The 24,527-nt window shown below is 52.9% G+C and overlaps 1 protein-coding gene across 3 annotated transcripts in view; it reads left to right on the top strand.

Annotated features, from left to right (window-relative positions):
• LOC119957381 (annexin A4-like) overlaps positions 1 to 24,527 on the top strand; it is a 174,463-nt gene that overhangs the window by 106,291 nt on the left and 43,645 nt on the right. Inside the window, exon 1 of one of the 3 annotated variants that reach the window (XM_038785331.1) lies at positions 17,971 to 18,145. The exons of 1 other annotated variant lie outside the window; for it this stretch is intronic. The gene's annotated coding sequence lies outside the window, so the exon portion shown is untranslated. Of the gene's footprint in view, positions 1 to 17,970; positions 18,146 to 18,350; positions 18,456 to 24,527 lie in introns of those variants that run through there. One more of the 3 variants, XM_038785333.1, reaches the window with a different exon arrangement.

The following is a 24,527-nucleotide window of genomic DNA, read 5'->3' as shown; positions in this document are numbered from 1 at the left end:
GCCGAAGGGCCTGTTCTGTGCTGTACTGTTCTATGTTCTAATTGTACACTGAAAGGTGTGGTAGAGGCGACAACACTGACAACATTGAAGGAGCATTTATTTATTCGAAATGCCGTAGCACCAGGCCAAGGGACGAACTGTTGTGAAGTGAGATGGGAATAGGTAGGTGCTGGGTGGTTGGCGTGTGCCAGCGTGGCTCATTCAGCCACACCCACACCCCCGAATGCCTGGGTCCTGGTTCAAGACCCGATCCGGGGCTGAAGCATAAAATAGGGGTTGGCCCTGAGGGAGTGCTGCATTGTTGGAGGTGAGGTTTCCCAGCGGATGTAAAAGATCGCGTGGCACTGGGTCACTCCTCCCCCCCGCCCAGTGTCCTGGACAATATTTGCCACTCAATCAACATCATGTGCAGTCGGTCATCAGGCCGAGGAGGGAGTTCCCAGTCTGACTCATATCGATAGGTCCTATTCTGAAGGGAGAACGGAAAACGAGTTTGAGGTATTCCCCGGAGAAGGCACCAGTAACAATGGTTATTGGAGCAGTATGACTGGCAGACCAAGGGGGCACTGTTCGTAATGTTGGTGATTTACGAGTATTGGCCTGAAACGGTTCTATTCCCAGTCTACCCAGTCGTCTGCTTTGTTGGGATTTGTTTTTATTCGTTTATGGAACATGGGCGTCGCTGGCTGTGGCAGGATTTATTGTCCATCCCTAAGTGCCCTTGAGCGGGCAGGTAACAGTCCACCAGATAATAATAATGATTTTTATTGTCACATGTAGGCTTACATGAGCACTGCAATGAAGTTACTGTGAAAAGCCCCTTGTCGCCACACGTTGCTGTGGTTCTGGAGTCACATGTAGGCCAGACCGGGTAAGGACGGCAGATTTCCTTCCCTGAAAGGCAGCACGGTAGCACAGTGGTTAGCACGGTTGCTTCACAGCTCCAGGGTCCAAGGTTCGTTTCCCGGCTTGGGTCACTGTCTGTGTGGAGTCTGCACTTTCTCCCCGTGTCTGCGTGGGTTTCCTCCGGGTGCTCCGGTTTCCTCCCACAGTCCAAAGATGTGCAGGTTAGGGGGATTGGCCGTGATAAATTGCCCCTCCGTGTCCAAAAAAGGTTAGGTGGGGTTATGGGAATAGGGTGGAGGTGTGGGCTTGGGTGGGGTGCTCTTTCCAAGGTCCAGTGCAGACTCGATGGGACGAATAGCCTCTTTCTGCACTGTAAATTCTGTGATTCTGTGACATTAGTGAAAATTATGTTCGTACGACAATCGGCAATGGTTTCTTGGTCGTCATAGAACATAGAACATAGAACAGTACAGCACAGGACAGGCCCTTCGGCCCTCGATGTTGTGCCGAGCAATGATCACCCTACTCAAACCCACATATCCACCTTATACCCGTAACCCAACAACTCACCCCCTTAACCTTACTTTTTAGGACACTAAGGGCAATTTAGCATGGCCAATCCACCTAACCCGCACATCTTTGGACTGTGGGAGGAAACCGGAGCACTCGGAGGAAACCCACGCAGGCACGGGGAGGACGTGCAGACTCCGCACAGACAGTGACCCGAGCCGGGAATCGAACCTGGGACCCTGGAGCTGTGAAGCATTGATGCTAACCACCGTGCTACCCTGCTGCCCACTAATTAGACCTTCCATCGTCATTAGACCTTCCATTACGGATTTTTATTGAATTCAAATTTCACCATCTGCAGGGGTGGGATTAGAACCTGGAACATTGCTCTTGGTTTCTGGTTTACTAGCGTCCGAGACTGGAACATCGCAGTTGCCTTCCAATGGTGTGTTAGTGTAGATGAAAACACTCAAGATTCACAACGGCAGATTCAGAGGTTATGTCAGGCCAAACAGTCAGAACCAAAGTTTGCGTAAAAACCGTGCGAGTGTTATCGTGAGAAAATAGCCCCCATACATAATTAAAATGCAGAAATGGCCCCAGGCAAAAAGGGAAAAAAAGAACGCGGAATAAAGGTTCCAGTCAAAGCTGGTTCGAAAAGGTCTGTTTCTCGTCTGCTGTGGCGATACGTGTCCTGGAACAGGAGTAGAAACATTCACCCCCCTCCCCAGCCACCCCCTCCCCCTCCCACCCCCCAACCCCCCCACCCCCACCCCCCCCCCCCCAGCAAAACTCAGAACTAGTAATCTGGTTTAGCTCACCAGGCTAAATCGCTGGCTTTTAAAGCAGAACAAGCAGGCCAGCAGCACGGTTCGATTCCCGTACCAGCCTCCCCGGACAGGCGCCGGAATGTGGTGACTAGGGGCTTTTCACAGTAACTTCATTGAAGCCTACTCGTGACAATAAGCGATTTTCATTTTCATTTCATTTTCATCGCAGCTGGGTCATGCAAACCCAGAATGGAATTATTCCTGGATGAAGGTGACATGAGAAGGAGAAGCTGGAGGAGGTGAGGACAGACTGAGGCATTCAGGGATTTGGTACCCCTTTCTGAACTGGCCCCAGTTTCTCCCCCCCCCCCCCACCCCACTGGGGGTTTTCAGACAGTGTGAAGTTAAAACGCACCACTATTCTTAGAATTCCCCCTATACCAAAAAAAGGTCGATATTCTAAATGGTGAACATGGATTCTCACTCCCTGACTCCGATGCAGGCTTCGGCGGGTGCTATTCAGGTCAAACTATCTTTTCAAGTTATCCCCGGTATAACCCATACCTTCACCGAAGAATTTTACCTACTTACCCCTTAATAGCATCGATGTCCTGGGTCCTGCGTTATTAAGGAAGTGAAGTAAGCTAATAACCACTTTTTCAGGTTAAGTTATTTTTATTATTATATTTTTTCTTTTAAAAGCTACAAACACTTTCTTTACAGAAAGGAAAAAAGATCTTGCTTCTGGCTGCTGCTGGTTGGTTGTACAGACCTTCAGGCCCACCTTGTCAATCAATCTTCTTAAAATCTGGTCTTCTGGAGTTGTATTCACTGGTGAACTCGGTTGCTGTGTCCTGTCCTTCCCATGTACCGAGCTGTGAGAGCTGGCTCTGGCTCTGTCCCCTTTCTTCGGGTTTATATTCTCTTTCGAAGAGTCACCAAGTTTTAACGACTTTATTGTAAATGAGCTTGTTTCACTTTGAAATGAAAATTGCTTATTGTCACAAGTAGGCTTCAATGAAGTTACTGTGAAAAGCCCCTTGATTGTCAAAAAGTATCCTTGATGCAAACATCCAAATACAACCAACTATTCACTTTGCGCACAACGTCACCTCTCAGATCTGATTACAAAATGCCCCGGTTTCAATAGGTGTTACCTCCACTTCTGTGCTTTCGAATCGCTTAATTTTCCAATTGTCCCCAGCTCATAACTTAGTCTTTGATTTTGACTTTAAATTGTGTCTCCCCTAAACAGGTCGTCTCCAATTTTCTTTTAATTGACTTGATGTTCATAGAATTTTACACTTTAGAATTGACACCAAATTCGACTGAGCATCTTCCATCCTTTCCAGCTGTTTACTAAGAGAGTTTATTTCAATTAAAGTGTGAAACTTTGCTTTTAGCTGTATGCTAAAATTTAACTTGGTTATGACTTGAAAGACTTGCCTGTTTTAAACATTCGTCACTTAATGCAATTGAAACTCTCATCCATGCTTTTTCAGATGCTTCCTGAGATAGTTACATTCCATGAAGGTGTGAGCCATTGTTTTAGCTTACCACATGAAACCTGTGTGTTTGCTAAACCTGCTTGTGAGCAAGAATCTGCATTTTATAACCCTGCTCTTTGAAGCTGCTATTAAACTTTTGTGGGATCTTTCCCTGTATCCTCTCAAACCAGATATTGCCAGACTTCCATGTTTCAAATGACACATTTTTCTGTATTTTCAAGAACAAGTGGACTGACTTGTGAAGCTCCACATCCAGCGGGAGGGTGTGCCTCGTGTGGTGAATGAGATTCACACGGTATTATAGTTACCAATATCACTCTGTTCCAAGTACATACATGTATCAATATTGTAAGTGCAGTTGCATTACCTGACCACCAGGGGGAGTAGCTCTGGGAGTACTCGAGAGTTTGTACTGGGCTCCCCCCCTTGGCTCCACCCAGAACTCCTCCCCCTGAAGCTGCTGTATAAAGATCCGTGCCACAGAGTCAGCCAGCCAGTTCACCGAACGTTCAACGGCTAACAGGCTGGCTCTGTTGTAAGTATATTAAAACTGCTATTCTAATCCTACAAGCACGTGTCCATAGAATTGATGGTTCCATCACCTCAGACTGCCTCTCCCTGACTCTCCCCCAGTTCTGGGTGAACGTCCACCCTGTTGCGTTGGAAGTTCTCCGGGACCTATAACTGAAAGGAACACTGGAAAGCCTCCCAATGGTACAGATACACCAAGAAGGAGGCCATTCAGCCCCTCAAGCCAGCTCCTCCATTTAATAAGGTCAAGGTTGACCTGACACGTGGCTGGTGTTCCTCAGCTTTTGAAACATTCTCAGATCTTCATTTTATACACAACAAAATGAACAAATCTGTGCTGACCACATCCAGTTTCCAAAAGCAGACCTTTGGAAGTAACTCCCCAAAACCCCAACTCCTTCGCCCTCTCTATTTTTGACATTTTGAAATATTTTTATTATCGGAGTACCTAGTTTACAACGAGCGATTGTCCTGTATTTACATATGTATAGTTCTCTACTCCCCTTTTTCCTCTCCCCCCTCCCCCCAGGCGATTAGACCCGACCTTATCTCCTCCCCCCCTCCCCCTCCCCCCCACTACTTTCTTCCCTCTTCCTGTTCCCTGGTGTCTTGTTGGCCCCTGTGTGCCTCTGCCCCCACCCCCTCCTCCCCTCCCCTCTATTGGCCATTGGCTTCAAACAGGTGCTGGAACATCATTGGTGAATGGCCTCCAGGTTTTGCAGAAGCCCTCCTCCTCTGACCCTCGGACGGTGTATTTGATCTTCTCCAAGGGGAGAAGGTTCCCCCAGCCGGTCCGCAGCTGTGGGCGACGGGTTGACCCAGTAGGGAGACCCTTGTTTGCTCTACCCCTCCCAGCTCTGGGCAACCTGAGAATCACCCTTGGCATGGTGATCACCTGAAACCCTTTGAAATGCAAAACCTCCATTCAACCTCAGAGAGAAACGCCTTTCATTAACCTGTGATTGACAGTTTAATGGGTCAGCCACAGTTGCTTGGTAGATTTATATTTCCCTTCACGCTTGAATGCTTCTCCATTGCCCTGCTTTGATGCGAGCCAGAATGTTGGCAAGCACTGCTGGCTGTGATTGACAGCTCCTGGCCACATCAAAGGAGCTGAGTGGTTTCACTTCCTGTTGTATTACAGCAGACAGTACTGCCAATCACAGGCCAGCGATACCCATAACTATACGCATATCCAAGATGCTGCTGTGCGTGTCGTGCGTGCAGTCTTCAAGCTGGCTCATTGCACACTCTATTCTTCAGGCAGTCTATTACCATGTGACTCGCTACAGCATACTTTGGGCGAAACTGTTCTCCGGTTCCACACTATACCTTGCTCTGCCCAAAACATTGTCTTTGTGCTGGATTCCTGCCAATAAAACGGCAACACGTCGCTTCACACAATTACCCAAGTTTGCACACGTAGAATGATACGTAGGGGACAGGATTCTCCAGTTCGATCGCTCGTCAATGGGATTTCCCATTGTAGCCACTCCACGGAAAACCCTCGGGGGAGGGGGAGCTGCCGTCGGTAAAAGTGAATCACAACGGCCTGAGAACTCTGGCCAAGGTATCAATAAATTGACACACCTGCAATTCTCTGTTGAAATTCTCACCTGTGTAAACTTGGCAATTTCTTTTTCTTTCCTGCAAGAGGCGATTACGCCCTGGGCAACACGGCAATCGCAGGACAAGGTAGAGGTCTTGGGGGGGGGGGGTTTGCAGGCAGGAGGGAGAGAAACGTAGGGCGGCAGGTTGGCCAGCGACAGCTGGGGCTCAGGCACCGGAAGGGAGAAACTAGGGCCAGTTGTTATATTGTGGGTGGGAGAGGAAAGGTGGGGGTGGGAGTTAGTGGTGTTGAGGGGGTGGGGTGGGGTGGGGGAGGGGAATAGTGTCCCGTTTCTGCATGAGGGGGGGGGGGAGCGGGGAAATTACTTTTGACTTGCTCAAAACCAGCTTGCGCTGCTTGTGGGAGCTTGCTGTGCATAAATTGGCCCCCTGCCTTTCCCACATCACCAACAGTCTGTCCTGGTCCACTCATGTTGATGCAACAGTCAAGAAAGCCCAACAACGTCTCTACTTCCTACAGAAGCTAAAGAAATTCGGCATGTCTGGAACAACTCTCACAAACTTGAAATGAAATGAAAATTGCTTATTGTCACGAGTAGGCTTCAAATGAAGTTACTGTGAAAAGCCCCCAGTCGCCACATTCCGGCGCCTGTCCGGGGAGGCTGGTATGGGAATTGAACCGTGCTGCTGGCCTGCTTGGTCTGCTTTAAAAGCCAGTGATTTAGCCCAGTGAGCTAAACCAACCCTTTTACAGATGTGTGATAGAGAGCATCCGATCTGGCTGCATCACAGCCTGGTACGGCAACTGCTCAGCCCAAGATCGCAAGAATCTGCAGAGTGTGGTGAACTCAGCCCAACGCATCACACAAGCTTGCCACCCCCACATTGATTCTGTCTACACCTCCCGCTGCCTCAGGAAGGCAGACAGCATTATCAGAGACCCCTCCCACCCAGCATTGCCTTCTTCCAGACCCTTCCATCAGGCAGAAGGTACAGAAGTCTGAAGACTCGCACATCCAGACATAGGGACAGCTTCTTCCCCACAGCTACCAGACTCCTCAACGACTCCCCCTCGGACTGATCTGTTCCCTGTAAGAACACTATTCACGATGCCCTATGCTGCTCTTGCTCATGTATGTGCTTTGTTTGGCCCCTTGTTCCGCACTGTAACCAATCACTGTTTGTCCATGTACCATTTGTCAATGTTCTCTGTCAATTATTCTTTTGTCTACTATGTCTGTACTGTGTACGTTCCCTCGGCCGCAGAAAGATACTGTTCACTGTACTTCGGTACATGTGACAATAAATAAATCAAATCAATCGTTACAGCAGTCACTGGACTTTGAAAAGGACCTGAAAGCGCTTGGAGATGCCTGGCAACTGTGTAAAGCCCCCTATAAACGTAAATCTCCCCTTTCCTCAGCAGCCCTGAGATCCCAGATCGGCAGCAGATGCTTCGTCAATGGGTCAAAGCCACAGTTTTCCATTTCCTTAAAATCCTTACAGTTCCGAAGGAGGCCACTCGGCCCATCGAGTCTGCGCCGACCCTCCGTTCGAGCATTCCAGACAGGCCCGCTCGCCCGCCCTCTCCCCGTGACCCTGCGCACTGATCACAGGCCAATCCGCCTCACCCGATTGCGTGCCACCCAATCCCGTCACCATCACTCGGTCAAAATCCCGCAAGTCCTTCAATCCCTGGGAACCGGGTTTGCTCTGGGATTGACGGGGGTGGGGGAGAGGGGGGAGGACGGGGGAGACTCCTGCCGCCTTCCATCTCGAAGCAATGGGAGTCGAGCAACCTCGCCTGAGCCTGAGGTTTGTGAAAGGCGCTAGGGCAATGCAGGTTCCTCAGCCTTTCCTCTCTGAGCCACCTTGCTGGAGGAAGAACGGTGGGAGGACGCAATGGCCGGCGGGGTGGTTGGGGGAGGGGGGGTGGGGAGGACAGGGATTCGGGTGGGCATTGGGAGGAGGGGGGGGGCGGATGTTTGGCGGTGGGGGGGGGGGGGGGGTGAGTGGTGAGGTGGGATGTGTGGGTTGGGTCAACCCAACGCGGAATTCGAGAGAAAGGGGAAAAATCTGAGCCACATCCAATTTAAGAAATGGAAAATATTTGAAGATGATCTCACAGTTACTGACTGAGTCGTGACACAGAGCCTCTCTCTGCTGTGTTACCTCTGACATAAATTATATATTTGTACAACATGGGAGACAGTGTCAGGAACAAAGGGTACAGTCAGCAAGTTCTCCACAGAGCATGTGTCTGGGGGAGACCGCGGTTTGCGGCCCCGGGAGCCGAGCCTGAACCTCACAATGTCACAGATATCTGGGGAACGTTTCTAACTGAACAACAAAAACCTGTCAATAATTTACAAAGAACAGGAGGTGACCATTCGGCCTTCTCCGGTCTGCTCTGCTGTTCAAATTTGCTTGTGCCTGCTCTGCACCTTAGCTCCGGCACGGTAGCACAGTGGTTAGCACAGTTGCCTCACAGTGTCAGGGACCCCGGTTTCCATTCCTGGCCTTGGGTTATTGTCTGTGCGGAGTCTGCGCGTCCTCCCCGTGTGTGCGTGGGTTTCCTCCGGGTGCTCCGGTTTCCTCCCACAGTCCAAAGATGTGCAGGTGAGGTGGATTGGCCGTGATAAATTGCTCTTTGTGTCCTAAAAAATAAGGTTAAGGGGGGGGGGGGGTTGTTGGGTTACGGGTATAGGGTGGATACGTGGGTTTGAGTAGGGTGATCGTTGCGCGGCACAACATCGAGGGCCGAAGGGCCTGTTCTGTGCTGTACTGTTCTATGTTCTATGTTCGATCCCGGCTCTGAGTCACTGTCAGTGTGGAGTTTGCACATTCTCCGCGTGGGTTTTGCCCCCACAACCCAAAGATGTGTAGGTTAGGTGGATTGGCCACGCTAAATTGCCCCTTAATTAGAAAAAGAAATGAAGTGGGTACGCTAAATGTTTTTAAAAAATCAGGGCAGGGAGCACCAGACACAACAACCTGGATGGGACGGCTTTATTAACCCAAGCTTGGTTTCGTGCACACAAGTGATGGACCTGGATGATGTCAAGATCGATCTGCTGAACACTGATAAAGACGCAACAATTGTACCATTTCCAATAATGAGTAGCCCACCCCAGCTGGAGTCGATCCAATTCCTGAAGGTGTCACGTTCAAACTAGCCAATTAAAATGTGACCAACCCATGATTTGACCTCATCCCGCCACCTGTTGTTTACTAAGGTTGTGTGTCCATTTTAATGTTTTTCCCATCCTGATATCACCGTTATATCCTGTCCACCCATTGTCCAGCTCGGAACAGTTTCACACAATTTTCCAGCTGCACTTTGAAAGTAGATAGTGAGAATCTGAGGGGTGATGTGAGAGCGGGAGAGGGTATTGGAACTGACGATGAAAGGGGATGAGATCAACCAGGCAGACACAGAGCTGAATACCCCGGAGCGATAGCTCTTCGATGTTTTATAGCTGTTTCACGTAAACATGCTGGGCGGGATTCTCTGTTTGCCGGACGAAGTCCCCGCGCTGGCGGGAATACCGGCGTCAACCACTCCGGCGACAACAGACCCAAAAGTGCGGAATTCTCCTCACTTCCGGGGGCTAGGTGGACGGCGGAGGGGCTGGCACCACGGCAGTCGGCGCCAAAGGGACTGCGCAAGTCCACGCACGTGCCAAAGGGCTGACGTGATCCTGCGCTGGCGCAAAACCGCCGGCGTATTCTGGCGCATGCGCGGGAGGGGGTGGGGTGGGGGGGTCTCTTCTCCCCGCCGGCAACGGCGGAGCCCTGCAGGGGGGCCGCCGCGGAAGGAAGAAGCTCCCCCTTGGCACAGGCCCGCCCGCGGATCGGGGGGCCAGGCCACCGTGCCCCCCCCCCGCTGGGGTTGGATCCCCCCCACCACGCTCCCCCCCCACAACTCTCCCCCCCCACCACGCTCCCCCCTCCCCACCACGCTCCCCCCCTCCCCACCACGCTCCACCCCCCCACCACGCCCCCCCCTCCCACCACACTCCCCTCTCCCACCACGCTCCCCCCCTCCCCACCACGCTCCCCCCTCCCCACCACGCTCCCCCCCCACCACGCTCCCCCCTCCCCACCACGCTCCCCCCCTCCCCACCACGCTCCACCCCCCCACCACGCTCCCCTCTCCCACCACACTCCCCTCTCCCACCACGCTCCCCCCTCCCCACCACACTCCACTCTCCCACCACGCTCCCCCCTCCCCACCACACTCCCCTCTCCCACCACGCTCCCCCCTCCCCACCACACTCCCTCTCCCACCACGCTCCACCCCCCCACCACGCTCCCCCCTCCCCACCACACTCCCCTCTCCCACCACGCTCCCCCCTCCCCACCACGCTCCCCCCCTCCCCACCACACTCCCCTCTCCCACCACGCTCCCCCCCTCCCCACCACGCTCCCCCTCCCCCACCCCCCCACCACGCCCCCCCCACCCTCACTACGCCCCCCCCACCCTCACCACGCTCCTCCCCCCCACCACGCTCCCCCCTCTCCCACCACGCCCCCCCTCTCCCACGACGCTCCCCCCTCTCCCACCACGCCCCCCCCTCTCCCACCACGCCCCCCCTCTCCCACCACGCTCCCCCCCTCTCCCACCAACCCCCCCCCCTCTCCCACCACGCCCCCCCCTCTCCCACCACTCTCCCCCCCTCTCCCACCACGCTCCCCCCCACCACGCTCCCCCTCTCCCACCAACGCTCCCCCCGTCTCCCACCACTCCCCCCCCTCCCACCAACGCTCCCCCCTCTCCCACCAACGCTCCCCCCTCCCCACCCACGCTCCCCCCTCCCCACACTCTCCCCCCTCCCCACCACGCTCCCCCCACCACGCTCCCCCCTCCCCACCACCTCCCCCTCCCCACCACGCTCCCCACCTCTCCCACCACGCTCCCCCCCTCTCCCACCACGCTCCCCCCCACACGCTCCCCCCCCCCCACCACGCTCCCTCCCTCCCCCCACCACGCTCCCCCCTCCCCACCATGCTCCCTTCCCCCCCACCACGCCTCTCCCCCCACCACGCTCCTCCCCCCACCACGCTCCCCCCCCCCACCACTCTCCCCCCCCCCCCTCTCCCCCCCCACCACGCTCCTCCCCCCACCACGCTCCTCCCCCCACCACGCTCCTCCCCCCCACCACGCTCCTCCCCCCCACCACGCTCCCCCCCACCACTCTCCTCCCCCCACCACGCTCCTCCCCCCCACCACGCTCCTCCCCCCCACCACGCTCCTCCCCCCACCACGCTCCCCCCCCCCACCACTCTCCCCCCACCACGCTCCCCCCCCCACCACGCTCCCCCCCCACCACTCTCCCCCCCCCCCCCCCACCGCGCTCCCCTCGTGGACCGCCCCAGCCGACTTACCTGCCAGATCCCACCGTGTGGAACTATGTGTAACCCACGCCGGCGGGACTGGCCAAAAACGGACAGCCGCTCGGCCCATCGGGGCCCGGAGAATTGCCGGGCGTGGGGGGGGGGGGGGGGAGGGGTGGGCGCTGCCAACGGCCCCGACCGGCACGGCTTGAACCCCCCGCCCGAAAACAGGGGCTGGAGAACACAGCAGCTGGCGTCGGGGGGGGGGGGGGGGGGGGGGGCGGGGGGGGGGGGGGGGGGGGGGGGGGGCGTGATTCGCTTCGCCGTTCTCTGGGATTCTCCGACCCAGCGGGGGGGGGGGGGGGGTCTGAGAATCCCGCTGCCTGCATCTTCAATCGGTCCATTGGACTTTTGACAAAAGGCACTGTTGTGCCAACGATTTGTGCGTGCGAGCGGGACAGGTTACTCAATCAGAAACGGGCAATAAGGGCCCCAGGCACTGGATATTTTAACTCTGTTTCCCCCCCATCCTGACTGCGAACGGGGCGCCCTCTGACCTTGCTGCGGACGATTGGGGGGTGGGGGAGACCCTGGTCAGGTGAGGCGTAATCGGATGCACAGTCGGATGTGCTGTGGCGTGACGATCAGGCCAGGTCTTGGGCAACTGGCGATGGTGGCAGCGAACTTGGTGTCACACTGTCGCCCGGAGGCGCAACAACAACTTCTCAACTCGACGCGGTAACTGCAGTTTGTATTTTTCATGTACTGCCTGTGACACGGGGAATCACCCCCAAGCACTTCAGAGGAACAGAAACCAGTGAACTCGGACACAGCCACGTAAAGCTGGTAACTCTCGTGGAGTTATTATTTTCAGAACAGTCTGGCTTAGATGTGCAAATGGACTGTAAACTGCCCTGACAAATACAAACTCTGCTTTGTGTGTGTTTGTGTGTGAGAGAGAGTCTTGAAGGTTGTACCTACAGATATGCCCCTGACTGAGAGAGCAGCGTTGGTCTCTGCGTTACTCTTGCCAATCCCTTTCAAACTTGGCCCATTTCCAGGCACAGACATTTGACGCTGCACTGTGGTAATCCATGACCGTAGCAACACGTGACTACAAATCGGCTTTCTGCATCCCTACACCGAGGAACAGCTGTCTCAGAAGGGCCTGGGGTGGAGTGCTGCCATTAATGGCACCAAATCCACAGGTTGGAGGAGCAGAAAGAGGCCATTCAGCCCATCGAGTCTCCTCCGCCATTCAATGAGTTTGGGGCTGATCTGATGCGATAATCCTCAATTCCACTCCCCCCCTTACCCTCTGCTCTCTGACTGATTAAAAATCTGTCTCTCTCAGCCTTGAACATACTTAACGACCCAGCACAGAGGTTAGCACTGTTGCTTCACAGCACCAAAGTTCCAGGTTCGGGACCCCGGCTCGGGTCACTGTCTGTGCGGGAGTCTGCACGTCCTCCCCGTGTCTGCGTGGGTTTCCTCCGGGTGCTCCGGTTTCCTCCCACAACTCCCGCTTGTTAGGTGAATTGGACATTCTGAATTCTCCCTCTGTGTACCCGAACAGGCGCCGGAATGTGGCGACTAGGGGCTTTTCACAGTAACTTCATTGCAGTGTTAATGTAAGCCCACTTGTGACAATAAAGATTATCATTTTTAAAAAAGCCTCTACAGCTCCCTGCGGTGAAGAATTCCACAGATTCACTCCCCTCGGAGAGAAGAGATTCCTCCTCATCTCTGTCTGAAATGGGCGACCCCCTCACTCTGAGATTCTGTCCTCTGGGCCTAGACTCTCCCACAGGGGGAAACATCCTCTCAGCATCGGCCCTATCATGAGACCATAAGACATGGGTCAAAATTAGGCCACTCGGCCCATCGAGTCTGCTCCGCCATTCAATCATGGCTGATATCTTCTCATCCCCATTCTCCTGCCTTCTCCCCATAACCCCTGATCCCCTTATTAATCAAGAACCTATCTATCCCTGTCTTAAAGACACTCAGTGATTTGGCCTCCACAGCCTTCTGCGGCAAAGAGTTCCACAGATTCACCACCCTCTGGCTGAAGAAATTCCTACTCATCTCTGCTTTAAAGGATCGTCCCTTTAGTCTGAGATGGTGTCCTCTGGTTCTCGTGTTTTCTACTAGTGGAAACATCCTCTCCACGTCCACTCTATCCAGGCCTCGCAGTATCCTATAAGTTTCTATAAGATCCCCCCTCATCCTCCTAAACTCCAACGAGTACAGACCCAGAGTCCTCAAACGTTCCTCATGCGACAAGCTCTTCATTCCAGGGATCATTCTTGTGATCCTCTTGTGAACCTGTCAAACCCCCTGAGAATCCGATATGTCGCGATAGGGTCGCCTCTCATTCTTCTAAACTCCAATGAGCACAGGCCCAACCTACTCAACCTCTCCTCACAGGAAATGCAGGGAACGTGGACGAGAACAGTTCCGGAGATGAGGAACTTCATTCGCGGAGGTGAATTGGAGAGTTTGGGACTCTTCCCTGGAGAAAAGAACCTATTTGACAATCGATTTCCCTTTCTGCTTCTGATTTGGGATTGGGAGGAAGGGAATATGGTGGATGGAGCTCACAAATAATGGCCTGAGCGTGGAGGAGGCTAATGGCATCTTCTCCTCCTTGGTGACGCACAGAATATTACAGAATATAATGCAGGATTCCATGTCTAAATGCAGCAAGACCTGGACAATATCCAGGCTTGGGCTGACAAGTAGCAAGTTACATTCAGACCACACAAGTGCCAGTCAATGGCCATCCCGAATGAGAGAAAATCAAATCATTGCCCTTTGACATTCACCTCCTCACTCCCCAAAGCCTGTCCACCATCTACAAGGCACAAGTCAGGAGTGTGATGGAATACTCTCCACTTGCCTGGATGAGCGCAGCTCCAACAACACTCAAGAAGCTCAACACCATCCAGCACAAAGCAGCCCCGCTTGATTGCTCCCCCTTCCACAAACATTCACTCCCTCCACCACCGACGCACAGTGGCAGCCGTGTGTACCGTCTACAAGATGCTCTGCAGGAACTCACCAAGGCTCCTTAGGCAGCACCTTACAAACCCACAACCACTACCATCTAGAAGGACAAGGGCAGCAGATACCTGGGAACCCCACCACCTGGAGGTTCCCCCTCCAAGTCACTCCCCACCCCCGACTGGGAAATATATCGGCCGTTCCTTCACTGTTGCTGGGACAACATCCTGGAACTCCCTCCCTAACAGCACAGTGGGTATGCCTACACTACAGGGACTGCAGCGGCTCAAGAAGGCAGCTCACCCACCACCTCCTCAAGGGGCAACTAGGGATGGGCAATAAATGCCGGCCTAACCAGCGACCCCCACACTCTGTGAAGGAATAAGGAAGTGTTGTAACAGGGGCAGCAATGGCCTCAGCAAACTGACCTGAAATGTGGGATTCTCTTCCTGAACCTCTCCACCTGCTGACCTGTCTGTGTGTCCAGTCGCTCCTGAACCTCCCTCTGGCCCACATTTCGTGTCAGGTCCCCCTATGACGTCTCCCGATGGATCGGCCTTTAAATCAGCTTCCTCGTTCTTTCTCTGCAAAAATATCATTTATTCATAAAATGTCTAAAAATGGAAACGTAGGAAATAGGAGCAGGAGGAGGCCATTCAGCCCTTCGAGCCTGCTCCGCCATTCATTACAATCACGGCTGGTCATCCAACTCAATAGCCAGATCTTGCCCCCCCACCCATATGTATAAAAGAATATTGCAAAACAATTCCAAACAGCCATGACAGAAAGTTTATTGATATTCAAATTTTTGACATGGATCAAGCCACACCTGAACCTGCCCATTATTGTGAGGCAGGTGATGTTAACCATTCAGTGTCAGCCCACACAGCCCGGGGGGAGGGTTCCAGCCCTTTGATGCGCTGTGTGACAGCAAGGTCTTTGTCAGCAATCAGCAAACAGGAGGGATAAGGCAGTGGAGCGGCGAAATAAGAATTCTGGTGTGAACTGTGTCTTCTTTCTGTTTGTCGACCCCTCCCCCCCTGTGTTGAGCCTCTAATTGCTGCCCCATCAGAGCCTCCACACATTATCTGCCTGAAAGGCAATCCCAGATAAGTACACGTCCCCGCTGGAACGAGGCCAGGCTCCCTGCGGTCAGTGCATCTTTCCCCTCAGCTCCCATGTTTTGATATGTGCTGGGGGAGGGAGGGGGAGATAGTTTATGAAAGCCTGTTATCTGCTTGGCTGACCCTGTAATTTCATCCCAACGTTTGGCTTGCTGTGGTGTCAGGAGATTAATCTTAATTCCTGAGGATTCCTGATGATGGTGCAGGGTTACCAGGGCAGCACTGCTGCCTCACAGCACCAGGGACCTGGGTTCAATTCCGCCTGGGGTGCTAAATTGTCCACTGGTGTCAAATGATGTCCAAAGATGTGCGGGTTAGGTGGATTGGCCATGCTAAATTGCCCGTAGTGTCCTAATAAAAGTAAGGTTAAGGGGGGGGGGTTGTTGGGTTACGGGTATAGGGTGGATACGTGGGTTTGAGTAGGGTGATCATGGCTCGGCACAACATTGAGGGCCGAAGGGCCTGTTCTGTGCTGTACTGTTCTATGTTCTATGATGTAATAATAGTCTTTATTGTCACAAGTAGGCTTACACCAGTGGTGACAGCCACCCTCCAATCCTGGAACCAACTGCGGCAGCAACTTGGCCTGACCAAAATGTCGAACAGGGCTCCCATCTGCAACAACCATAGGTTCACACCAGCACTGACTGACGCCACCTTCAAAAGGTGGAGGCAGGACGGGGGGACACTGACAGTCAGGGACCTATACACGGACGACAGGATCGCAACACTGGACGAACTGACAGAGAAGTTTCAGCTAGCTGGGGGGAACGAGCTACGGTACCTGCAGCTCAAAAACTTCCTACGAAAGGAGACAAGGACGTACCCACAACCGCCACGACAGACACTACTGGAAGACCTACTGGACGCAAGTATCCTAGAGAAAGGGAACTGTAGTGACATGTATGACCGACTGGTAGATAGGGACGACACCGTACTGGACGCAACAAGAAGGAAATGGGAGGACGACCTGGGGATGGAGATAGGGTGGGGACTCTGGAGCGAAGCACTGCATAGGGTCAACTCCACCTCCACGTGCGCAAGGCTCAGCCTGACGCAACTAAAAGTGGTACATAGAGCCCACTTAACAAGAACCCGTATGAGTAGGTTCTTCCCGGAGGTGGAAGACAGATGTGAACGGTGCCAAAGAGGCCCGGCCAACCACGCCCACATGTTCTGGTCTTGCCCCAGACTCGTGGAGTACTGGACAGCCTTCTTCGAGGTTATGTCCAAAGTGGTGGGAGTGAGGGTGGAGCCATGCCCGATAGTGGCGGTCTTCGGGGTTTCAGAACAGCCAGATCTATTCCTGGGGAGGAGGGCGGACGCCCTTGCCTTTGCCTCCCTGATCGCCCGCCGTAGAATCCTGTTTGGCTGGCGGTCAGCAGCACCGCCCAGAGCTGCGGACTGGCTGTCCGACCTCTCGGAATCTCTCCAAATGGAGAAAATCAAATTTGCCATCCGAGGGTCGGACGACGGCTTCCACAGAACGTGGGAGCCATTCATGCAACTGTTCCGGGACCTATTTGTGGCCAATGTACAAGAGGAAGAATAGTCGGGGGAAGGTAGCGGGAGGGGCTACAGGTTCGGTACGGGGGTTCGATGGCTAGCTAAGGCCCAAAACCAAACTAAATAAACATGTTGGGGGGGGGGGGGGGGGGGGGGGGGCGGGCGCAGTTACTACTACGAAGATGCTTACCTGTAAATATGTATGTTAATTTTTGCGTGTTTGTTTGTTGTTTTTTTTTTTGTTCTTTTTCTCTCCTAACAATTTGTAATTTGTTCAATATAAAACATGAAAACTGAATAAAAACATTTATAAAAAAAAAAACACTGCAATGAAGTTACTGGGAAAATCCCCTAGTCGCCACATTCCGGCGCCTGTTCGGGTACCCAGAGGGAGAATTCAGAATGTCCAATTCACGTCACAAGCAAGACTTTTGGGACTTGTGGGAGGAAACCGGAGCACCCGTGATGCACAATCAATTGCACGAAAGACTCAGATCGGTACAACTGTGGCTTTATTACAGTCAGATGCGTGGCTTTCTGCTGCAGCTGGCGAAATGGCTGATCAGAGGAGGACACGCATATTTATATGGCTCCTTGTGGCCGGAGCTAGCCGTCAGGGGCTACCGGCGAACCTGTCGTGCTGGTCCTACCTTACATCCCCTAATACAGCGGTTCACCGCAACCCGGAGGAAACCCACGCAGACACGGGGAGAACGTGCAGACTCCGCACAGACAGTGACCCAAGCCGGGAATCGAACCTGGGACCCTGGCGCGGTGAAGCAACAGTGCTAACCACTGTGCCGCCGAGGTGGGGTTACTGAGTTACGGGGATAAGGTGGGGACCTGACCCAAGGTGGGGTGTTCCTTCAGAGGGGCAGTGCAGACTCAATGGGCCGAATGGCCTCCACCTGCACTGCAAGAGTTCAATGATTGCCTGCACCCAGAGGCATGTCTCCCCACCCCCCCACCATTGGGGACACACACACACACACACACACACAGAATGCTTCCAACCAACGTACTGGGAGAGTCACTTTTTAATTCCCTTTTTAATTTAGAAGTGGGAATTAATTTAGATTTTTCTAAAAATCTGCCTGCAGTTTTTCCCCCCCATAATGTGTGTGATTTGACACTGGGAGCTCTGGAGGTGGAAAGTGTCCAGCTTTAACTCCAGGCTGATGATTGATCTGCGAGAGGAGCTGGTGAATCATTACTTGTGTGTTTGCAGAAGGGAAAGAGGATGTGAGGGAGAGAGGGAGGGAGGGAAGCAGCAGCCTGTTGGCTCTTTAAGGCTGGAATGGTGCCGCCCCTGAAGCTTTAAGAGAGCAGCCATCTTCCAGTGTGGAGGAAATAACAGCAGATATCCATTCCACAGGGACAGGAAGAGTTTGCCCTCCAACAGCAGCACACACAGCGAGAGAGAGAGAAAAGTTCGCCCGTAAGTTGCTCAACTTTTTCCTGCAGGGCAGAGGGGAAGGTGCACAGAGAGAGAGGGAGAGTTGTTGCTGCTGCCAAGTGGCTGGGCTGTGGGAAAGTTTCCCATTGTGAGGGTGTTTCCAGCTCTGTCCTCCAGCCTGTGAGTTTGTTGGTGGTGGGGCGGGGGGGTTACCCTGGCTGGGGCTGGGACAAGCCTGGGCCAGCATTCCCCCCCCCCAGCTCCCCGCCGGATGCAGTCTGTCCTGAAAGGATACATTTGTTGCGAGTGACTTCCTCTTGTCTGTTTCACTGCCCAGCACAGGTAACTACAGGTAAGGCTGAAGCCAGAGACCAGGGGGATTGGGCTGAAATACTGCCCCCCCCCCCCCCCCCAGAAACCCCTTTGTATTGTGTGTGTTCACCCAGGTGTATCCCCCTGCCTCCCAGCTTTGTCGAAGGTGTGTGGCCACCAATTCTCCAACACTTTCCCCAATTGCAATCTCTCTCCCCTCTCTCCAATAATGAATGAACATTATTTTGGCTGCAGCACAGCCCATGGTACACCTGCCGGCCAGGTACAGGGCTGGGAATTGTGTACCTTCCCTCCCCAGCCCACCTGCACTCTTCCACCTTCCCCACCCACCCCCAACAAGGGGATTTTGACGTTTGAGCATTATTTTCCAGTTTGGATAGAAATTAAATCTCTTCACCCCCCCCCCCCCGCACAGGTTTTGTATCTGAAATGTCTCCCCCCACCCCCCCCCCCCCCCCCCCCCCCCCAATCCGTGACTCCACCTTATCAGCTCCATCCATCCACCATTTCCTGTTCAATTTGTACTTTTCATCATTTTGCCCCACTGATTTGGATCTGGATTGGGGGGGTGGTGGGGCGCATGGGGAAACATCCCCAATGGGTTGTTTTGGTTTTGCACAAGTCAAACCAAACTGCCGGGAGTTATTTTTGTTGCGAAATCATATCTGGGCAGGAACTGAGAGGAGGGAAAGAATAGGCAACAGGGTGTTTGTTGTTTTTTTGTTGTAGTCGATACATTTAGTGGTCAAGAGAAGTCGAGAGGTCCTATGAAGCCACGAATCGGGTCGGAAACTAGGTGAGGTGTTGAAGAAGCAACACTGGGAGGGGGCAGAGGCACCCAACCCTAGGAAACGGGTCAGCTACACGTGAAGTGATGATGGTTAAAAAGTCAGTCTGTGCACAAGATAGCTTGCTTCCCTCAACCCAAGACCATACCCAGGTCCTGGTCACTTCACCTGGGTGGTGTGGTTCGTCGCTGGCTAGATTTGACCGAGACATTTATGGTTGTTGATTGGGAAACGGGGTTAGGGCCCCGGGTTCGATTCTTGCCATATCAGCTGCCTCTTGCTGTGCGCCCCTTTTGGGTCTGGGTGGCAGATGGAATACAATGGGGAAAAGTGAGAGGTTATGCACTTTGGAAGGAGGAATGGAGACATAGACTATTTTCTAAATGGGGAAATGCTCAGGAAATCAGAAGCACAAAGGGACTTGGGAGTCCTTGTTCACGATTCTCTTAAGGTTAACGTGTAGGTTCAGTCGGCAGTTAGGAAGGCAAATGCAATGTTAGCATTCATGTCGAGAGGGCTAGAATACAAGACCAGGGATGTACTTCTGAGGCTGTACAAGGCTCTGGTCAGACTCCATTTGGAGTATTGTGAGCAGTTTTGGGCCCCGTACCCAAGGAAGGATGTGCTGGCCTTGGAAAGGGTCCAGAGGAGGTTCACAAGAATGATCCCTGGAATGAAGAGCTTGTCATATGAGGAACGGTTGAGGACTCTGGGTCTGTACTCGTTGGGAGTTTAGAAGGATGAGGGGGGATCTTATTGAAACTTACAGGATACTGCGAGGCCTGGATAGAGTGGCCGTGGAGAGGACGTTTCCACTTGTAGGAAAAACTAGAAGCAGAGGACACCATCTCAGACTAAAGGGACGATCCTTTAAAACAGAGATGGGGAGGAATTTCTTCAGCCAGAGGGTGGTGAATCTGTGGAACTCTTTGCTGCAGAAGGCTGTGGAGGCCAAATCACTGAGTGTCTTTAAGACAGAGATAGATAGGTTCTTGATTTAATAAGGGGGTCAGGGGTTATGGGGAGAAGGCAGGAGAATGGGGATGAGAAAATATCAGCCACAGTTGAATGGCGGAGCAGACTCGATGGGCTGAGTGGCCTAATTCTGCTTCTACGTCTTATGGTCTTATGAGTCTTGAGCAGTCACAGCCTCATTGGATGCTAGCTTCTCAGATTGGGATTGGACTGTGTCCTTGTCTGCTGTCCCTTCCTGAGACTACAACCACTGCTCCCCAGTCCCTGGTTTACTCCTTTTACCTGGGCTTGTATTTCAGCCTGCTTTGTTCATTCTACATCAGTTTTCTCTCCGCTTGGCACCATCGTTCTTTCTCTTTCACATCGCCGTACAGGGCAACACGAGGCCTTTCAGCCCCTCGAGTTTGCACTGGATCTCTGGAAGCACGATGTCAATATCAGAAATGCAAGTTCCCTTTAAGAGTAAAGCGGGTCTTGCTTCAGGGTGACCAGAGAGCGGCTGATTCTCATTCAAGCTTGTAATTAAGAGCCGGGATTTCCCCCAGTGGCAGAGCGGCTTCTGAACAGGGAGAGGATTCAGAGGGGAAGAGTGGAAACTGGTGGGCGGCACGGTAGCACAGTGGTTAGCCCAGTTGCCTCACGGCGCCAGTGTCCCAGGTTGGATTCCCGGCTTGGGTCACTGTCTGTGCGGAGTCTGCACGTTCTCCCCGTGTCTGCGTGGGTTTCCTCCGGGTGCTCCGGTTTCCTCCCACAAGTCCCGAAAGACGTGCTGTTAGGTGAATTGGACATTCTGAATTCTCCCTCTGTGTACCCGAACAGGCGCCGGAATGTGGCGACTAGGGGCTTTTAACAGTAACTTCATTGCGGTGTTAATGTCAGCCTACTTGTGACATTAATAAAGATTATTAATTGTTGTCATTTGTACTGAACTCTAGTGTCCAATAAAACAGTGGTGAATCGTAATGTTTTCTGCTGCCCAGTGCTTCACCTGTTTAACAGGCTTGTGATTTAGTTGCCGTCTCCATTGTCAGTGTAGCAGTGAGCTGGTATCCCATTTGCAATCTTGTGCATCATGTCAATCTGTCCCGTACATTTCTAGTCCTTCTGTATGAAGTTTGCAGTTTTCATAGAATTTACAGTGCAGAAGGAGGCCATTCGGCCCATCGAGTCTGCACCGGCTCTTGGAAAGAACACACTACCCAATGTCAACACCTCCACCCTATCCTCATAACCCAGTAACCCCACCCAACACTAAGGGCAATTTATCATGGCCAATCCACCTAACCTGCACATCTTTGGACTGTGGGAGGAAACCGGAGCACCCGGAGGAAACCCACGCACACACGGGGGAGAACGTGCAGACTCCGCACAGACAGTGACCCAAGCTGGGAATCGAACCTGGGACCCTGGAGCTGTGGAGCCATTGTGCTATCCACAATGCTACCGTGCTGCCCTCACGCAGTTTTCTCGCGCAGTTGCACCAGTGCCCTGGGACACAGCGGTGAGGGTTCGGCAAGGGGGTTTGTTGCACTCGTGTATATGTTGGTCTCTCTGTTTTAAGCTTCCATCTCAGTGTTCACACACGTACACACACCTTTGGCACTCCCAGGGTCTCTGTTGGCCAGCTTGGAGTTATTCGCAGCTAACTTTCTGAAAAAATGAATCTGCTAATGGTGAAGGGGAGGGAAAAGATTGTCAAAAAGGTGACAATTTGTGTTGAAACCAGCAAATGCTGGAATCACACACCTGGGTCAGTCGGGACTGGGAACACATTTTTGGCATGGATTCTTCCATCAACGGGAGAGGAAGTGTGTCAGTCCAGTGTCCCAAAACTTCTAAACTTGTCTTCCTCTGTTTGCTGACCTTCTGCATGTTGCCACGTTTTCCTGTTTGAGAATTTCTTGCATTGTCTCTGACTCTGGCTTGTTGTTTGACGGGACTGTGAATCGTACACCAGTTCAGTAATGAAGTTATCTTTGATCTAAAGGGTCTCCGATGCACTTCACTCACTCAATCAGACTGGGAGGTGCGGTGACCCCACCAGAAAAGGCTTGTGCCCTTTGCACGGGGATGTCTTCAGAGCCTAATGGTGTGTCCCACAGGCCAGCCTCCAGAATCTGGTCCTGAGCGAGCCCCACTTTGACCTCCTTGAGACAACACATTGTTCCCGAGCTACTTCCTTTCCTGCTGACTGTTGTTCGACTCGAGGATTCGATTTGCTGCCAGCCCGATCATGCGATGGGCGCAAGGGGAGACAAAGGCTCCTGTGTGATACTGGAGTTCATCACCTCCCGTAATCTCCAGCGGAGGTCGGCATCGCCTGAACCTTTCGCAATCGCCGCTATCGCAATCCCTGATCATTCTTGCCAATGACTGCTGTTGTGGCGAATGAATTTACACAGAGCTTCGGCAGGTCATGCACCTGTTTGCATTCCTTCACCTTGTGGCTCCCTCCCTGGGGAGAGATGATTCTGTGCTGCCCTGCATATGGGGCAGCACGGTAGCATGGTGGTTGGCATAAAATGCTTTACAGCTCCAGGGTCCCAGGTTCGATTCCCGGCTGGGTCACTGTCTGTGCGGAGTCTGCACGTCCTCCCCGTGTGTGCGTGGGTTTCCTCCGGGTGCTCCGGTTTCCTCCCACAGTCCAAAGATGTGCGGGTTAGGTGGATTGGCCATGCTAAATTGCCCGTAGTGTCCTAATAAAAGTAAGGTTAAGGGAGGGGTTGTTGGGTTACGGGTATAGGGTGGATACGTGGGTTTGAGTAGGGTGATCATTGTTCGGCACAACATCGAGGGCCGAAGGGCCTGTTCTGTGCTGTTCTGTTCTATTCTATTCTATATATCTATGTGCCCCTGTCTCCTGACGGTCATGTTTTATTCCATTCAAGGCATGACAAAATTGAAGTTAATATAATAATTCTTATTCGTGTCACAAGTCGGCTGACATTAACACTGCAATGAAGTTACAGTGAAAATGTAGGGCAGCACGGTAGCATTGTGGATAGCACAATCGCTTCACAGCTCCAGGGTCCCAGGTTCGATTCCCGGCTGGGTCACTGTCTGTGCGGAGTCTGCACGTCCTCCCCGTGTGTGTGCGTGGGTTTCCTCCGGGTGCTCAGGTTTCCTCCCACAGTCCAAAGATGTGCAGGTTAGGTGGATTGGCCATGCTAAATTGCCCTTAGTGTCCAAAATTGCCCTTAGTGTTGAGTGGGGTTAGTGGGTTATGGGGATAGGGTGGAGGTGTTAACCTTGGGGAGGGTGCTCTTTCCAGGAGCCGGCACAGACTCGATGGGCCGAATGGCCTCCTTCTGTACTGTAAATTCTATGAAATCTATGAAAAATCCCCTAGTTGCCACCCTCTGGTGCCTGTTCTGGTACACAGAGGGAGAATTCAGAATGTCCAATTCTCCTAACCTGCACGTCTTTCGGGACTTGTGGGAGGAAACCCACGCAGACACGGGGGAGAGCGTGCAGACTCCGCACAGACAGTGAACCAAGCCGGGAATCGGACCCGGGACCCTGCCACTGTGAAGCAGTAGTGCTAACCACTGTGCTACCGTGCCGCCGTTATTCTTGTTAAAACTTGGAGAAAATCCAAGAATTGCCCATCGGACCCGAGCACTTTGTAAACCAGCTCTGGTAGCTGACTGATTCTCCACACGTTGGGCGGGTGTCACACCGAGAGGGCGTGCAGCTCTATCCCCCGCCCCTTTCTGTTTCTGATTCCAGTCTGGCGTGACTCTGGATGCGGGGGCTGTTCCGTTAGCAGGGGCTGTTCCGTTAGCGGGGGCTGTCCCGTGTTAATGCGCTACCTGGCGTCTGACTGCATCAGTGTGAAGAGATGAACTCCCAGGCAAACTTCTCCAGTCTGATTATCCAATAGCTGAGTCAGTGACAATCAGTTTGGGAATGTGATTCCTTCACAAAACGCCCCTGTGGTTTTTTTTTGTCTGCACTTGAGAATCTTCCACACCCAGCAAACTAGTTATTTTCCCTCCTCCTTCTCATTCTGCCCAAGCATTTTGCTCCCGGAAGGTTTCTGATCCTTGCTCGGGGCAGTTCCAAAGGGACTCTTCGCTCTGACTAACAACAGCAGTAACTTTTTAACTGACCAAGCGCCTTTTCAACATAATATGTTCTGGGGTAATAAGTGTGACGCCAAAACACATGAGGTCAGACGATGAACAGCTTTGTCAAAGAGCTAGCCAAGGATTATTCTCAATTCTTTGCACCGGATGTGGACTCGGCTGGCCAGGCCAGCATTTATTGTCCATTCCTAATTGCCCCCTTCAGAAGGTGGCATTGACCCTCTGCAGTCCCTGAGGTGT

The sequence above is a fragment of the Scyliorhinus canicula genome, chromosome 26, assembly GCF_902713615.1.
Source record: "Scyliorhinus canicula chromosome 26, sScyCan1.1, whole genome shotgun sequence".
In the NCBI taxonomy this organism is placed as follows: Eukaryota; Metazoa; Chordata; class Chondrichthyes; order Carcharhiniformes; family Scyliorhinidae; genus Scyliorhinus; species Scyliorhinus canicula.
The sequence above is the reverse complement of the archived record's forward strand: the minus strand, read 5'-3'. Positions and strand labels throughout refer to the sequence as shown.